Raw genomic sequence first — 16,849 nt, forward strand, 5'->3', positions numbered from 1 at the left:
TCAAAGTCGAGGCAACGGACCTTCGCCGGTCGGCAGACTGCTAACCTGCTGAAGTTGGACCCACAGGCCACGAGGGAGACGACGAGGGGCGGTAACGTTAGTGGGTTTGTTCAGCGTCCCAGTGAACCTCCAGAATCTATCACGTGTCACCGCACCGCGCGGTCGCACAAGCCATCATGCTTGCCTGCACCAAGCCTCGACGTCTCGCTCGCAAGGTTTTTTTTTTTTTTTTTCCGGTTTCATAATCACTTACTCGTCAGCTGGCAAGACACTCGGGCGGACGCGAAGGAACGCGACATCATGTGGAGTGACGTAGCGCGGCAGTTTATCGTCTCGCCCACAGCCGTCTTCAGCAGAAGTGACCGAAACGCGATACGACGGCTCGCGCTCGCAGTTTACAGGTCTCGAACAGCGGAAGCGAAACAAAGCTGGGAACGTCGCGCAGTGTCGAAGGTACCCGTCTATAGTTCCGCGTTCGAGTGTCGGCGTTGTTCTGTCGCATATATATATATATATACATATATATATATATATATATATATATATATATATATATATATATATATATATATATATATATATATATATATATATTAGCTACGGGACAGGCCCCGGAGGATAAGATACCACGAAGTGGACCCGCGCAATCAACACGTTGCCATACGACGTTGCCACAGCTGCGGCGAGCGCTCTTATCAGAGGCGCGTGCGCTTCCCATTTCCCGCGCGCGCGCATCCTCTCGGATGCAGCGACGCGACTCGTCGTGTAAAAAAAAGCAAAGAACCAAATCGCCGTCCTATCTCGGCTGAACTCACTTGGTCGTGCTGACCACGGCGACTGGCGTCGACGACAAGAGAGCCGGCACCAAACCATCGAACAGGACACTTCGCGAACAAGTTGTTTCAAAACTTCAAAACTGCTTCAAACGTGTCGCGACCGCTTTTTCTGCAGGTGCAGCGTTGACGCGGCGTTCGCATAGCAAGAACGTTGATGTGCGTAGAAAACGAGTTTCTAAATATCGGCATAGCTCCTGCGCTAAATTACGCACCTGCCGAATGACCGCAAAGCGGCCGTTGTATTCGGAGGCGCCACTTACGTAGGGTTAAAGAGTGGTTGAAAATGACGGAGAATCGACAACCCCCAAGCACTAGGCGATCATGATACGGGCGTTGCCGCAGAGTAGTGGCAGCAGACGACAAAAGTTGTTTGTGCTCTTCACATAATACTTGGATAGGTGGTGGCTGCGGATGCTGCGGAAGGTTCAAATAACGCGCCTGAGATGATTCAGAAAGTTTCTCGCTATTAAATATAATGAGCTACTCAATGTCATAAAGTTTATTGAGAAACTCTATGATCTATGCACTATTAGCCCCAAGAACAAACTACCGGGGCGCTGCGAGCATGACGTCAGGGCACGGACTCGCGCCTGTCGTCTGCTGCATGTGTACAATACAGTTCTCAGAGGCAACGCTACAGTGCAGGCCCAATGCCTCCTTTATTATATGCCTGCCATGTCGTTAGTTTTCCCAGTTTTCCCATTGGAGCAGAGGTTCTTGTAGTTCAGGGTAGTCGTGGAGAGACTGCGCTCGCTGCCGACCCTACGGCTGGGTCGCCTCCTCTACGTCCTGTTGCGGAGGAAGCGACGATTACTAGGCTTGCGCGTGCTCGACCAATGGCTTGACGAGAGACCACGGGTTCTGTCCCTGAGATTGCAACAGGCGCCGCTGAAATCTCGCAGGCATATGAACGTGATTAAAGTTTGAAGCAGTCGCCGCAATTAGCGCTCGCAGCTGACCCCGGTGGAGAGGATGAAAGAGGAAAGGGGCCGGAACACTTCTCAGCATAGAGTTTCTCACTATAACACCTAGAGGGTAATCTGGCGCCACCGTCTATGGGAGTTTCTTAAGGGGGCACCGTGCCGTCATGGGAATGACGGTATATGTATAGAGGCTAGAAGGTTATCCTAGTGTCGTGAAGGCGCGTGCCGACGTGAAATACTTTGCTATGCTCCGGCAGATGGCGCCAGCGCTCGCTGGCGGGTTGCTCTTGCGGGCTCCGGCGCGCTTTGCAGCGGGCGCTCGCAAGTGACCGGCGCTTTCCGCCGATTTGCAAGTTCAGAAAACAGGCACGCAATAATCTATGAGGGCTAGTCAACCTTAAAATATTGGCCAGTACGCTTATCGTGACGAGCGGTGAAATAAAACTGCGTTTTGGGCTAGTTCGCCCATAGCTGGTTATGATGGCAGCGTAAGAGATGAAGACACACAGAAACTAGACGGTGCAGTTGTCATGTGTTTCTATGTGCCTTGTCTTCGTCCCTGTTGTGCTGCCATTTTAACCAGAGTGACGGAAGCTACGCAAGCGGCCGTAATAAAATGGGGTTGGTATATTTTTTTTTTCTACGGGATAAGCGACACTAATCAGCCCACAAGCGTGGAGAGAAAATGGAATGCATTCCCTTTTTCTTGTGCATATAGTTTATTGCAGCTTTACAAAATTGCACACTATGGTCCGCAAAAACGCTGTATGGGGAGCGCTTTCAAAACCTGTTACAAGTTTTTTTTTTTTTTTATTGCACAACGAAGGTAGGTATGTACAAAAGCAGGGAGCATTCTCGCGACTGTCATTCTACTGGCATCGCCTCATTTTCAGGAGCTTCTGTTTTTCTCTTTGAGTGCTCCGTTCCATGTTCTTTGCTTTTGCAAAGAAGTGCAGCCTCGTCAGTGCATAGAACTTTATTATGTTTGTTGTCAAACACCGCCCATGCTCACTGCAACCCACTTCTTTAAGCTTCGCTCCCTGAAGGAAATGCAAAAAGCAGACCATGCTTTCAGCATGAAGCTGATTCCTGCTGAAATACAGAGTAAATGTGTCCTCAACTTTACAAACAAGCTCCTCAACAGCTTTGGAAGGGTAGATCAAGCCCCCATGATCAAACTGCCTGGTTAGTATAGAATTTACATCAGAATCTGCTTGTAGGGGCAAAATACAAAGGCAAGAGGCACACTCTGGGCATGGAAATTTTTTTAAAGACTTTCTGACAACATAGCCGGCTATATAATATACTAATCTACTGTCACTGTGCTTTTCGACACAGTTGTCATGATCAAACTGCTTGCCTTGTGTTTTCAACACAGATTCTGCGCACTCCAAATTGCCGTCATCCAATAGCTCATCAATAATTTCTGTTAGGTGGTCAGCCTTTCCTTTTCCAACGCCTCTCTTGATGTTCCTTGTCCAGGCCTTCAAGCGAACAGGGTCGGATGGAGCGCGGAACAACGACACCTTTTCTATAGACTACTTGTAACCGCCCTTACAAAGGGGAACAAAACATGTCCTCTCTTTTTTTTGAAGGCATTATCACAGAAGTTCAACGTCGCATCGCACCAAGCCGTGGCACTACGGTCTCAACGAAAATAAAGGCTGCAACAAAGTGAACTACGTCGTTACACGTGCTACCAAAAACTGACGACGACTTGTGTCTGCATTCCTTCGGCTGGCGTCGGTAACCCGCCACTAGAGTTACTGTATGTGCTACCGCAGGTAGCAGAGTTGCGCGTCTGTTTTATCACGCCGCTAGCGCCTCTATTGGCAGAACGTCATCACGTGGTAGCCAAGCAACCGTGCATTGCGGAGAAGCAGATGTTCGGGCCAATTTTTGTATTTCCCGACGCCGCCGCTGCAGCGAACTGGATTGACACAAGTTGTCGCCAGTCAAATTCAAATCCAATCCGGCCGATCTTGCCGTTCGCTGTCCACGTGCGTGCTAGCTGCGTAGCAACAACGGAACGTGCGCAGCGCATCTCACGTTTGTTTCGTCGGCCTGCCTCGTGACACCTTACTGCAGTAATTGTTTTTCTTCCTTTGTAAAACTAGTGAAGGGTGTTCAGGTAAAGACACCTGAACAAACAAATTTTCAGCCAACTGCCAATGCGTCAAGTGTGTATGAGATGAAATTGCTTGACTAACAGCTACGTGCTTTTTGGGCTGTGCTAAAAAAATTCACAGCTGGAATATTAAAAGCTACTGCAAGTCTGCATATTTTTAAATAATGGAAGCACGTAGAGTTATACAGGAGATTTAGCTGGAATTACCAGTTTTCTGCATGTGATGCACCACACTGCTTTCACAGAAGTGTCGTAAAAAAGCCAGCTCACATTTTCATGATTATGCACTGCTTGGGTTGTTTCTGAATATCAAAGAGGTTACTACTAAGTAAAGATATTTAATCTACTACAGCTTATGTGAACCAGGATGCAAGAGGAATGAATGTCGTCATTTAACATACGGTAAGGGCCTGACTGTGTTTTGAATTATTCCCTATAATGTAGCTATGTCAATCCTGTGAGAAAAACTTTCGCTACACTCCCACAGAAGGCTACTTTTGGAATCCCTGCAGTGAAAAGGCACATAATGAAATCACACTTGCAGGTGTAGCTGATATCCATTGCTTGCTGGTAGATGGATATGTTCCTACACAAGATCTAATGGGGTACCAGAGTCGAAATATCAATCGTTGGTCATTGATTGACCAGTAATATTTTAGACTGGCTACATGTTGAGAGCTATGGCACATAAGCAAGTATGAGCCTCGTTATATTTAGTACAGTTCCCTTTGTAAAAGAGCACCACTTGATAAAGCTCACTATATCAAAATATTTGCACGCGCATATACTAATGTTTGTTTTTTTCTCTGAAATTCGCATTGTGATTTTATTGCAAAAAAAAAAGAGGTAGTTGCGGCTCGGTGCTTTTTGTTACTGTTTACATGCTAAAAGAGCACTGCACTGCTCTTAGTAGCGTATTTATCTCTGTTGAAACAAAACCTGAGTGCCAAGCAGTATTCAAGCGAAGGAAAGTTATTAAAGTATCTGTTTACCTCAATTACTAATGTTTGTCCAGTTTTTAATACGCTATCCTATTTCGAACCTTATACTACTTCGTGAAGTAGCTTTTTCGCACGAAATTTTTGTAGGATTTGCGGAATCTATGAAATAACATCACCATATTCCCTAAGTTTATTCGGTGCGATCTAATCGTTACCGTCGCGGTTCACGAATGCTGCATCTGATCGGCGTATATAGAATACACAATCTGTTCTAGATACGCGATACCCGCCGTGGTTGCTCAGTGGCTATGGTGTTGGGCTGCTGAGCACGAGGTCGCGGGATCGAATCCCGGCCACGGCGGCCGCATTTCGATGGGGGCAAAATGCGAAAACACCCGTGTGCTTAGATTTAGGTGCACGTTAAAGAACCCCAGGTGGTCAAAATTTCCGGAGTCCTCCACTACGGCGTGCCTCATTATCAGAAAGTGGTTTTGGCACGTAAAACCCCAAATATTATTATTATTATTAGATACGCGAGTGCCCATACGTTATTAGGGCGGAGAAAGTGCACAGGTGAATGCAACTCCAAAGAAGAACCAATATACGCGCTGCATCTTACGCCGCGCGCTAAAAAAGGGCAGCGCCTTTTTCTTCACAATCTAATCAAGTCAGCTGTTTCGATGAGCTTTGTTTGCGATTTGGCGGAAAAGCGGTGCACAAGCGATGCAAAAGCGCCCACGGTCGATCGACGATACGCTAGACATGTCGCCTGCAAAAACGGAGTGCGGCTTCGCCGCATAGACTTGGTTGCTTCTCAGGCAAGATGGCGGACCTACGCGCCATAGAGTTTCCTACAAAATTACTAGAGGGAACTCTGGCGCTAGTGTCTACGTGAGCTACAATGGGAGCGGTTGTCCCAGCATGGGAATTATGGGAAGTACATGGATTTGCCTAAACTTTGTTTTTTTTGGCTTCAAACGGCTTTGTGACTTTGTAAACTCGTCATTTTCAACAGTTTATTGCGTAATAAATAATTAAATAAACATCATTAAAATTGCCCGACTACAGGATTCGAACACAGGGACTCTAGTACAGAAGCCTGATATTGAAACCATTAAGCCACGGATGCATGTATCGACAAGCGAATGAAACGCACTTATGAATTTATCGCGGGCATGCCAGTGCTTTGAGACGCTTGGTGCGTTTCGATTTGGGCACATAAACAAGCTCAATCATTGCAATTAATAGCGATTGTACGCGTTCCCCGGCGTCTTCTACACTTCGAAGAATATAGATTGCGCTGAAATATACGACAATAAGATTTATATAGCGTAATATACAAAGCCACAAGAACGTCTGAATCCACAAGCACGAAGATCAGACAAATCCATGTACTTCCCATCATTCCCATGGTAGGACAACGACTGCAGCGCCAGAGTTCCCTCTAGTAATTTTGTAGGAAACTCTATGCTACGCGCAACTCTGCTACCTACGGTAGCATATGCAGTAACTCTACCCGCCACAGGAGCGCAGCGCCCTCTTCGAACTACCCCGCCAAGCATCCAAACTTGTTTCTCCGGCGCTTCGGAAAAGGGCGCCCGCTCCCGACACTAGGATAACCTTCTAGCCTCTATAGTATATGTGTCTGCGAGGCTCGTGTTGGCTGGTGTTGTAAGAGGCTTCGTCTAAAACGTGGATATGGCTACGCAAATAACGCGTTCTCAAAGTAAAATCTTCATAAAATGTTTCCATTCACGCAAATTACATCTTTACTCACCCACGATGCATGACCAAGCGAAGAAAAGAAAGAACAGACGACCAACTGTTGCAAAGCGAGCGCCAACCTTGTCGTCTGTCCTCCAACTTTAGCGGCCCGCTGATCATTTTTACGTAACATGTAGTCGTACACACAATAACAAGTTCTCATAGTTAAACAAAACATGTTTTCGCATAATAATAAGCTGAAACACCTTTTCACGTGCTGTTCTAGCAGAAAATGAATCATTGTGACAGACGGAACGGTACTTGCCAAGCGCGTCTTCAAGGTGTCCTGTCTCTACGGGAACGATGCCAATCCGAATCCCCAATATACCGACATTCTCATGCATACCACAGCGCAGCAGCGCCAGATTTCCCTCTAGGTAATGTAGTGAGAAACTCTATGCTTCTCAGCTTACGCGGCAGGCATCTTCCATAGACTTCAGACTCTACCCAGGCGGCGCTGAGGAAAAACCCGTCACCAGCGCCCCCACCGCAGCCTTGGCGCGAACTGAGTAGTGCAAGAAGAGCTGTCCGGCAAGCGAAAGTGGCGAAAGTGCATAGGCCACAATGGACCCTCCTCTTTCGGTTGTGTTGAGGCACGGTTTCCTCATAATCAAGGACCTGGAAAGATTAAAAAATAACGTACAGCGCAAAGGACAAGGACAGCGATAGACGACATACACAGCGCTGTGTATGTCGTCTATCGCTGTCCTTGTCCTTTGCGCTGTACGTTATTTTTTAATCATGAATTACCAACTAGCCCAAGCAACCACCCTAGACCTGGAAAGCTTCTCTGCCCATCCACGCTTCGGAAAGGGAGGAAGCTCAGTGGGGCGAAGTGCGTGTACAATATAAAGGAAGTCTCAGGTGCACTTCGGCGTGCTGCAACTCGCAAGTACAGAGAGCATCAGGCATGTTTATAGGCATATCAGCATAAAATCTGAGCATTTCAAATTGGGCAGCAAACAGCGTGTTAACATAACGAAAGTAAGCTTCCTACAGTGCCTGCGCGCCGCATCTTTCTGCCTCTATAGCATCGCTCGGTACCTTTGAAATTTTCGCAGACGCTTCAAGCGACACGCGCACAAATGAATGTAAATAAACGCAACTTTTTTTTTATACACGTGCGCTACTTCGCACTTACTCATCCAGTCCTCCTAGAGCAACTTTAGTATTTACATTTGAAAAACGCAGTCGAGCAAGCTCAGCACATTGCGGAACGTGCTTGTGCAGGACATATAAAATACCGAAACTAGAAATGAGCTCACGATACAACGATGCTCTAGAACATGATTTTGAATTCATAAACGAAATAAATGTTTGGTTAAACTGACCTGTCAACTATCCCCGTTCTACTTGTTGAGTCAAGCGGAGGCGGACGTCTGTTAACAGGTGGAAATATCGATGGCACATACGCAGGGTGGTTCGCAACGTTGTTTTTTCTGTTGCCAACGAAGTGGCGGCTGCAGATTCTTGAGTTTCGCTTGGTGGCCACGGTCCTACGTCAGGGCTACGCACGTAGCACAATTACAGCAGAACAATTAACATTATCGCACATTCTCATGCGAGCCACTGTGTTGTGGGGAATGCAAGTAAATCGATTACCCAACACGTTGAACGGCCCGTATCCAGCGCTCTCGCCTTTCCCTTCATACGATCGCATTGTAAATCGGTAAAACTGAACGTTGTTATTCACTCCTTCACGTTCATGGCAATTTACAACACTACAGTAGCGTCGATTGCGGCGTTTCTTCGTTGCGCGCGGAGCTGTCGAGGTTGCCGTCGTTTCCGCGGAGAGAGCCTGCAAGCGCTTTATGGCAGTTCGGCGACGCGTCCGAGTCGCGGAGCAATTCACAGCTCTCTGCCTGGGTGTTAAATGCGCAAAACACCGCAATATGGACCAAAATCTAGTTAAATCGTTGTTTCGCAGTCGCTAGCTGCATAGGCAACTTAGCAAGCGAGTCGGGCTTGGCACTACTCAATTACTGCCTCTTCGCACCGGCAGGTGGCGCTTGGCGTCTTGCAAAACTCCAGAGTCTGACGTCCTGTGTACACCAGCCCATTGCGGGTTTTTCACGCAAAAACACAGCATATAAAGAGAGAGAGAGACAGGGGAAAGGCAGGGAATTTAACAAGAGGGGAACATCCGGTTTGCTACCCTATGCTGGGGAAAGAGGGGAGGGGGAGGTAAAGTGATAACAAAGTAGAAATAAAGAAAGAAAGGAGCACAGACATACAATCGCAGATGGTCACTGTCGCCGCACAGCACATTAGCACTTGCAGCACTATCTGTTCATGCTACAGCCGCTTGTCCAATTCTGTAACCCCAAAAGTGCAACCTAGCACATAAGAATCCAGTTATGATACCATACCTGCCAAGGTACAACAAGTATGTCACAAACGCTGGCTATATATGACTTCTACAACAGTTACCTTGATTTTAATCTGCTAAAATAGGCTTGCTCATGAGGAGTAGTTCATGGTATAATATCGAATTTTTGAATTTCTTCACAAAAAACGCTCGGCAGTAACAAGAGGACTTAACACTGCAGTTTAGATTCTACTAGCACCACTTGCTTCTTTAAAGGGACACTAAAGTGAAAAATGATTTCTTCTGCCTCAGTAAATTACCGTTCTACAACACCAAAAACACCACTCTTACAACGATAAGACGTTTGGTAAGCTAGAATAAGCGCAAGAACGAAATACGGGTGGCGACGCCTACTGAAGTTCCCGCACGTATCTGGGGGCTGTGACGTCTTGGATTTTGATGGCATCTTCTAGGGCCTACTAATTATATATAGCGGTACAGATTGACTACATTGTGTTCTAAAGGAACCAAATATTAAACATGGCAAGTTTTGGGAACCTTTATTCAGCCAACGCGGCCCAAATGCGAAAAAATACTTTGGATTCACTGACGTCACGCTGACGTACGGCGCTGGGGTTTCGGCGCGAGATTCAAATACTGATACTTGGATACATTTTATGCGGATGACATTACTCTATGGTTAACAAGGGGAAGCGACGCACAATTGGAGGAAACTTTACAACAGGCAGTGGATATTGGGGAGGAGCTAGCGGAGGAGGCAGGACTCTCGTGCTCTCAGCCCAAGTCCGAGCTTTTTGTGCTTAGGGATAAACCAAGAGGGATACATGCGAGGCACTATGTGCCGCTACCACCGCTGAAGGTGAAAGTGGGGCGTGCACCGGTCGCTGAGGTCCAAACGACCAGGATCCTGGGTCTGTATCTGCAGACTAACAGGACGAATAGGGAGGCCTTGGAAAGGCTCGAAAATACGGTCAATGCTACCGTGAGACTTATCAGGAGAATCGCCAATCGTAAGCAAGGCGTCAAGGAAAAGGACTTGTGTAAGCTGGTACAGGCGTTTGTGCTCAGTAGAATAGTGTATGCGACGCCTTATATGAAGATGGACGCGACGGAGAAAGGCAAAGTGGAGGCTATGATTAGACAGGCGTATAAGGCGGCCCTTGGGTTGCCTAACAATACTTCTACCGAAAGGCTGCTGGGATTAGGGGTGCACAACACCTTGGAAGAACTGCGGGAGGCACACTTGGCGATGCAACTCAGTAGACTTTCCAAAACGAGAGTAGGGAGGGATATATTGGAGAGGATAGGCATTGGAGTTGATCCTCCAGCCGGGGACATGAAAATTCAGGTGAAGCGATAAATGCACAAGCGCTTGTACATAAAACCTTTGCCTAAAAAATATGCATCCGATACATCACGAGAACCGTAGGAAGGCAAGAGCCAGAGCTTTACATGCTAAGTACGGGAAGTACAACGGGGCAGTCTACGTAGATGTCGCCGAGTATAAGAACAAGGACGCATTTGCAGTTGCGGTGGTAGACGGGCGGGGACGCTTAGTCACCTCTGGATCAGTAAAAACCCGCTCCTCAGAAACTGCAGAGGAGGCGGCGATAGCGCTAGCTATAGGTAATACTGAAGCTGACCTGATTTTCAGCGACTCTAAAACAGCCATCCGAAATTTGGCGAGGGGCAGAATCTCTGTCACAGCGGCAGGATTACTAAATCGGGCCACGGGGCGAGGGACTACGGAGGTGGAAATTGTCTGGGTACCGGCCCACTCTGGGAACCCTGGGAACGAGGCGGCTCACATGAATGCTCGAGGTTTCGTCAGCCGAGCAGGTGAGCTGGACGTTCCAGGGAGGTCCGCGAGAGATGGGCTGGTGTCCTTTCACGACATTACTAACCATTACAAACTTGAGCGGAGAATTTACCCTCCACCGGACAAGCAATTGGTGAAGGCGCAGGAAAGCGTCTGGCGAAGATTGCAGACGAGATCTTTCTATAACCCATACGTGTTAAACAAAATCTACCCGGACGTTCAGCCGGAATGCAAATGGTGCCAGGAACTGGCCACCTATGACCACATATTATGGAGCTGTAGCATAGCGCCGCCACCAGCGGATATTATGCGTGATCCTTCTCTCGAGCAGTGGGAGGCCGTGTTGGCCAGCTCAGACCCGGTCGTCCAGACCAGGGCCGTGGAGTGGGCCACCCAGGTCGCCGTCAGCCATGAGCTGATGGCCATCTAGCACGGAATCGTCCGCACATGCGTTCTGACGAAATAAAGTTTTTCCATCCATCCATGGACCTTCATTTCATAAATCGAACTATTTTTTTTAAATGACTGCCTGCAGGGTTCTCAAACAATGCTTCATTAGTCTAAACTGATTTATTTTTTCGCTTTAGTGTCCCTTTAACTGCTTCTCAAAATTAGGCGGTTCTTCACGTGTTTAAGTGGCTATAATTTGAAGTAAAGCTAATTGAGGCTTACGGCTGTTTACAGAATAGGAAAAAGGAATTAATGTACCAACATGCATTTCCTTTTCCGTGCTACACGTTCAACTCACTTGAACAATTTACTGGTGTTTGTTGCTTGAGGAATATACCTGACAGAGCTAGCTGTTTGCCGAAATGACACAGGCTGCTCGCCCCAATTTTTTTTGTGTGTGAAATATGCCTTTTGGACCGTATTGACTGCAGTTAGAAGGAAGCCGAAGCGTCATTCATTAGTAGTATGGGACATATTGAAAATACTATATTTCCCCGCTGGAGGGTAAAAAATAAAGTGAAATATGTAAGGCTGGTGGTGTCTTCCTTATGAAAGTTCGCGAGGTTCTCTTTTATGTACTGACCAGGGGCGTAGCCAGTGTGTGTGTGGGGGGGGGGGAGGGCTTATAGGGCTTCAGCCCCCCCCCCCCCGAAATTTTTCCGTGCTGTCATTCACCGCCGACCAGAACAACCCCCGGCGCCGGAAATCATGCTGTTGTTTTTCTTTTTTTTTGTCTAGAACGTCCTTTTCACGCTCGAAAAGACATTTCAGCGCGAACATGGCGAAATCGGGCTGGATTTCACGCACATGCACCGGGAGTCACGTGCCCAGCAGCAACTCTCTAGCCGACGGACGGCCACTCGTCGAGAGGCCCCGCCGGCTCGCGAAAAAAACACGGCCTCCCTCCAGCTACATGTCGGCACGCGGCGGGCTGCGCCTCGACGGAACGCCGAGCGCGCCGAACGCTCGTCGGTTCAACAAGGCGGCAATGCATCGGGCCGGCTTTAGTTCGCTGCTGAACTTTGGCTCCACGTATTTTTTGTTAGACAGCATGAAATACATTGCACTAAATACATAACTACGATCATAACAAGCATTTTGCATGCTGCCACAGCTGATGCACACTGCAGAAGCCCCAGACTGTAGCTCTGGACATTTAAAATTTTTAAATGAGTTTGCTCGTACTGCTGCTTGGTTTCAATTCATGTTTCGCTAAAAGGCGGCATTTTTTGTTTGTCCGCATTGGTAAAACGCTTTGCATTGCTTTTAAACTGGTTCGTTCGCAGCTGGTTCGGTGCGACTGGGTAGCAGGTGTCTTTTTCGCACGAACCGTGGCAAACAGAGCTGCTAATTAAATACTCTGTGAATAATGCGCAAGAAATGCAACCTCACTGCGAAATTTGAGCGCGAACGAACAAGCAATGTAAACGCCTATCCAACGATCGACAAGCTTATCTAGCCTCGGGCGACTCGGACTAAGGGGAAAAAAAAAAGGAATATAGAACACAGGCGGGGAAGAATGCGGGCAAGAAGGAAGAACCGAGCCCAAGGCCGAGTAGCGTGGCCGGGTAAACGAAAAACGAAAGAAAAAGACAAAACGTGCGCGACCAGGAATGGCAGGCGGAGAAGCGCGGGAAACTTTTCGGCCGTCTTTCTTTTCCCTCCATGTTTTCGACTAGTCTCTGCAGCTGGACATCGACTGGAGTCGACATCGAGTGACGCTGCGCTTGCGGCCGAGAAGCCAGTGGTGTCTGTCGTCAGTAAATTTTGAATAAACGATGCGATCTATCTGAGTCTAAGATGAGAAATTCAGAAACACGCCCAAGGCAGCACCACAAAAGCACTTGCATTAGGAAAAATTAACACGGATGCATGCGCTGTAGTGCGCCGCAACAAATATACAGGCTAATTGGAATATATTTTTTTAATCAATATAGATTTACTTATACAGCTTTACCTAATATAGTTATAAATTTCTGGCTGAAACCATGGAACGACTTACAATGGGCAATATTATATAGGTTTCTTTTTCCTTGTCCATGAAAACCACTGTCAGCTTTATATGTTTTTAGCTATATTTGTTTCCGTATATATTTCACTTTGATACATCCCTCTTGCGCAAGACGATAAGGGCCTTCTGGACAATGACACCACTTCCCAAATGGCAGATTGCGCGCTGCATGCAGGCGCCCACGTGACCTATAGCTCCCATATAAAAGGATGCTTCGTTCTTAGAATATCCAACTCATGCATGTACTGCGCGTCAGTATACGAAATCGTATCCGTCGGAAGTCTCACTGTGGAAGTCTCATGTACGAAGGATATCCTGCACTTCTGGCACATGTATGAAAAAATAAAGAAAGTCGTTTAATGTCATCGAACTTTCGGTTTCCGCGTTCGAATACATATGTTTTCTGGTTCCTATATGGAGCTATGATGTACTACTGCGCTCAATATGAGCTACAACGCGAATGCGCGTTGTAGCTCGTACTGAGCGCGATGGTACGTGTCAGATCGAGACAACCGAACGTCCGAAATGACGTCTAATTGATAAAAACATAATGCATAAAAGGAGATCTACGCCTAAATGAGCGTTTGTGTTTAATGACATAATCTAGCGAACGGGTACAACCACACAGAGACACCCGTAGCTATAGAGTGCCTGCGTGGATGCTGGCGTAAGTGGACCATTGTTGGTGTTTACCTTATACAAAAACAAAATAACGAAATAACAATGCTATAAAACGAGGTGTTCTTTACGCGCTGCTACCAGTGTCACCGGCTACAGCTAGGGGAGTTTGTGCCGCGTGAGAGCACGTGAGCCAGAGAAGAGGCGACGCACGAGAGATACGCACTTAATACATTTGCACGAATATGGCGCGAGTTCCTTCCCCGAAATTTCGAGCCTCGCAACGCGCCTCGCATTATATTCGGGTTCGTGACATGAACATAACGTGTGCTATTTTTTCTTTTATTTCATCTATAGCGCTGACATTTCACCGTGCGCGCGAGCTGGGAGTTCTCACTGTTCATTTCGCGTCGCCTTTATCTTCCCGGTTTAAAACGCTCTTAGTGCCGCATCTATATGGTTACGGCGTATTAATCGAAACCCTGTGCGAGACGATCCGCGCTGATGTGCCGGCGCGCCAAGCGAGCGGACTTCGAAGTCGCCCGGAGGATCGTCTCGCAGTGCGTGAGAGGCTTCGCCGCGTTGGATTCTATCACGGGTATTTCTGAAGTGCTGCTCGCCGAATAACTTTAGTCGCATGGGGAAACAGTCATCGCCGGCGGTGACAAAGAAGACAGCAGTAACAACGAGTAACTGCGCAGGCACTCGCCCTTTCACAGCATTTTGCGACGGCAGTTTGCAGTAACGAGGAATAAATTGCGCCTTGCGACCACTCGCTTTTATGCGTCGTTTCTTGTTTATTTGCGGCATCACTTAGCGTAATATATACATAGTTTCTTTGTGAGACCGAAAGTCCCTTCTCACGCTATATTCGTGTTCGCGTCCTTTACGTGCATATAGGGTAAGTGTTTAATTGGTTTGTTAGTGACGTGCCACAAGGGACCATGCGCACTGTCCGACAGCCGCATGAGCCAAGTCGTATATTTAAGAAGCTGCGCTGATGCAGCTTTGTCTTGCAGAGGCCGACAAATTTAATGTCTTGTCATCGGTCACAATAAAAGCGAGCATAACAAAGTAACGTGGCGCGAAAAGTCTTCACCAGTGGTTCAGCCAGGAATTTACACACTGAGCCTTTGGGCCACGCGTTCGAGCGCGCCAGTGCGTTCCGACAGGCTGCGCAGTGCTCTGAACAGAGGCAGAAATTATTGTTATTTTTTTTGCGTAACAAATGTTGGCGGACGAATGATGACGGAATATAGACCAGCTTTAAAAAAGCGATGACGGCGGTTCGTTACACGGGGAAAAACAGCAACCACCACATTACAGACGTCATTGACAGTTCATCTGGCTGTTACATCAACTTCCGGCTAAAGGATGGTTCTGTGTTTTTTTTTTTCTGGAGTGATTGAAGAGTAGTAATTCGAGTGAATTATGAAATCAGAATCAAATTTATTCTCGCTATATATGCGGGTGCGCATGCAATGACCACTATTATGAGAATAAGAGTTAGTGGAAACCAATGTGGAAGCCGGAGGAAGAATACATGTGGCGGAAGTATTACTTTTCCTTTACGAAAAATCACAAGATTTTAATACTTAACGGATATGTTTCTAATACTATCACATCGTTCATTATTGCTTTCTTTTTTTTAGGTGTATACTATCGAGAAGATAACTATTTAACAGGGAAGAAGAAGAAACTTTAATAAAGAATGGTCCGGCAGTTTTTGTTGTAGTGGCCTCAGGTGGCGGCTCGAAGTCCTTGGAGTCGGGACAAAATTTAATCAAGTGGATATTGCGTTAGACAGCTCTCGTAATAGTCATCTGAACTGCGGAAAGAGTAAAGCAAAATTATTCGCGAACGGTGTGTTTATTGTAAACGGCCCTGTCGCATCACAGGAAAAATCGTCAGACGATATAAGCGCAAGCGACTCGTGGACTGTACACTTCTAGGAAAACATTTCAGTTGGATGCTTTCACTGGGGAGTGTGGAAGAAGTGATTATACGAAGCCGAATTGTGAAGAGATGTCAAAATCTGCAATTTTTGTAGCTATTTCCGATTCGTCTAAGAATGATTAAGGCTGCATGCCAATCAATGTCAACCATACAAATGGAGCATTTCTGCTGTCGACGTGTATTTGATTGTGTATAACTAGAGTTAGGTCAATTTCTTCCAACTCTTGTTCAATGAACTAATGACATTCGACAATCAAGCAGTTAAGAATTAATAAATTCATGGTATATCATGAGTGTTTTTTCGAGCGCCGTCTCCTGTGAAGCATGGGCGCTATAACGTAAAACTATTCCAAACTTTTCTATTCCAATTCTGCTATCAGCCCTCCACGATTGGTCAAAAACTTTATTCGACCACCCCCACTTCACCTGTCTGTCACGCGACGTCACGAAAACCGCGATAGCTCCCCATCTGATATGATGTGTACACACTGATTATGCATGCTTTGACAGAAAAAAGAAAAACCGTTATTTCTGATTCGACCCCTTTTCGCCATTAGGCCTTGGCAATTGGTAAAAAGTTTTCGGGCTGCATCCACTTCACTTGCCGGTCACGCGACGTCACAAAACCGCACAAACTCACCGCGTCAAAGTGACGTGTACGCGATAAAGATGCATTAATATGCCGAACAAAACTGGATTTTCTTCGGAATAGCCGCAGGCTGCCCCGTTCCCAAAGGAATAAAATATGGCTGCCGCCGATCGCTGAGACGCTGGCTACTCGCACCTGCCGGAGAGCACAAGTGTATTTGCGTATAATAAAACTTCTTTCGTGGCGGTGTAACGTTTTCGAGCACTTTCGGCACGTTTGCCACCTCATTCTTCCAACTCTTCTTTGCTGCGGGTCAGTTTTAGCGTCACTCTTAAGCTTCCGTAGCATGCCGCCGCGATTTTCGACCAGCCACCACAAGCTAAGTAAGGGAAAGCCGACCAATCGCAGACGCCGGCACTACCCTCTTCATCCGGTTATCGATTTTCAGTGCAGAAGCTCTGCCCCAGTGGATCCCTCTCCATTTG

General features: G+C 47.0%; 1 protein-coding gene across 5 annotated transcripts in view; it reads right to left on the reverse strand.

Moving 5' to 3' along the window:
* Positions 1–1,127, reverse strand: part of LOC142592536 (uncharacterized) — a 238,163-nt gene extending 237,036 nt beyond the window's left edge. For 2 of the 5 annotated variants that reach the window (XM_075704029.1, XM_075704027.1), the window contains exon 1: positions 816–1,122. The gene's annotated coding sequence lies outside the window, so the exon portion shown is untranslated. The other 3 variants (XM_075704033.1, XM_075704032.1, XM_075704030.1) reach the window with 3 other exon arrangements.
* Between the last annotated feature and the right edge of the window lie 15,722 nt (positions 1,128–16,849).

The sequence above is a fragment of the Dermacentor variabilis genome, chromosome 9 (assembly GCF_050947875.1).
Source record: "Dermacentor variabilis isolate Ectoservices chromosome 9, ASM5094787v1, whole genome shotgun sequence".
NCBI classification, from domain to species: Eukaryota; Metazoa; Arthropoda; class Arachnida; order Ixodida; family Ixodidae; genus Dermacentor; species Dermacentor variabilis.